The 1,987-nt window shown below is 37.7% G+C and overlaps 1 pseudogene; it reads left to right on the forward strand.

The window, feature by feature from the left end:
- Positions 1–456: 456 nt before the first annotated feature.
- On the forward strand, positions 457–1,411 carry LOC127362040 (olfactory receptor 2AT4-like; annotated as a pseudogene).
- Positions 1,412–1,987: the final 576 nt, after the last annotated feature.

A 1,987-nucleotide genomic window follows, 5' to 3' on the forward strand; every position in this document is an offset into this window, starting at 1 on the left:
TATTACAGGAGTTATTGTCAGAAAAGTAAGATTAACACCTATTGAGAGAGACTAATGCTGTAAAACAAAGATGACTCAATATAATGTAATGTTTCGATTACCAAATGATACACAAGCAATGGCTTTCACTGGTTTACTGTACTTTTTGTGCATCTTGAGTGTATGGATGTCTTTCTGGTTGATGAAAAAACATCCATTATTGTGGCTACAAGAGATGAATTTACTCATTGTTATTGATCGACAGAATAACAAAGGGTGGATCCTGTACGGCCATCAGAAAGCAGGCTTTGAGAAGTGTTTTCAAGAGGTGAATCAGCAGGTGAATCGTATGCAGTCATACTGTAAAAGCTTGAGTGATATAGCCATGAACCTTATAATGAGAGTGACTCACGTCAGATGAAAACCATATACCAATTATTGCTACTGTTTAAATCTTTGAGACATGTTTAATCACTGCCAGCGGGAAATCAAAGCATTGTGACTGAATTCGTCCTTACTGGATTCCCTGGACTTCATCCAGAGTATCAAGGCATTGCCTCTGTTGTATTGTTCATCGTTTATTTCTTAACTTTGACAGGCAACTCTACAATTATTTTTTTATTTGCCATTGACCACAGCCTTCATAAGCCTATTTATTATACAATATGACCTTCTCTTTAGCACAACCACTTTACCTAAAATCATCAGTATATATTGGTTTCAGTCAGGGACTATTTCATTCACTGCTTGCTTTGTCCAAATGTACTTTGTTCACTATCTTGGCTCAGTGAATTCCTTTATTCTCTTCCTAATGGCTTTAGATAGGTATAGGTATATCTGTCATCCTCTCAGATATCCACTTCTTCTTAAAAACTCCACAATCTACATTCTCAGTATTTCTGTGTGGATTGGTGCCCAGGCAGGTCCTTTAATGTTAGTTATTAGAGCGTACCCTCTTCCTTACTGTGCCTCAAACATAATCAACCACTGCTACTGTGATCATATTGGTATAACCATGCTGGCATGCACTGACAGGGCACCTTATGGTTTTCTTGCTTTTGTGTTAGCGATGGTTACACTGCTGGGACCTCTGGCGTTTATAGTTTTCTCTTATTGCTCTATAATTATATCAGTACTGAAGATAGCAAATGTACAAGGTCGACTCAAATTGCTGTCCACTTGTAGTACTCAACTGATTATAATCGCACTCTATTATTTACCCAGATGTTTTGTATATTTAGCCAGCAATGTTGGTATTACATTTAGTGTTGATGTGCGAATAGTAATTATTATGCTGTATAGCCTTTGCGCTCCCATGATCAATCCACTTATATACTGCTTAAGAGCTAAAGACATGAGAGAAAGCCTGTGGAAGCAATTCAGCAGAAAACTCATTCCGCAAAAAGCACAAGTTTCAGCTATAAATAACTGATAAATAGCCCCCAAAAATATTATCCAAAAAAAATAATGAATAAATCATATCAGTCTTTTAAATATCCTGGTACCTGAACTGTTGAATTCTGTATTGCACTTTACCTTAGATCTTTCAATGTCTCACACAGGTTTCTGGTGTCGTCAGGCCAAAAACAGCTTCCTGGAAGTGGGAGCATTGTAGTAGTAATACAATGCTAAATCCAAATTATTCTTGCTTGTGTCACGACCGAACTATGGACTAGAACCCAATTGCACAACTCAGACAAAAGTATCACAATAAAGTTTTATTAACAAAACAACACTCTTGCGAGGTAATACTAAAAACAGAAAAATCACTCTTGCAAGGAAATGCTATGGCTAAGAAAACAAACAGAAGATCACGAGCAATAAAACAACAAGACCTGACAATTGGACATGGATTGATAAAGCGCTGGTTCTCTGGTGCATGGGACAAGACGAACTGGCACCACACACGCACTCCCAGGAGCGGGAAAAGAGACAAAGGGAGAAAGTAAAGCTGGTGACAAGAGACAGACAGGAAGTAGAACCAAAATAAAACAGGAAATTACAAGAC

Source organism: Dicentrarchus labrax, unplaced genomic scaffold (genome assembly GCF_905237075.1).
Source record: "Dicentrarchus labrax unplaced genomic scaffold, dlabrax2021, whole genome shotgun sequence".
NCBI classification, from domain to species: Eukaryota; Metazoa; Chordata; class Actinopteri; family Moronidae; genus Dicentrarchus; species Dicentrarchus labrax.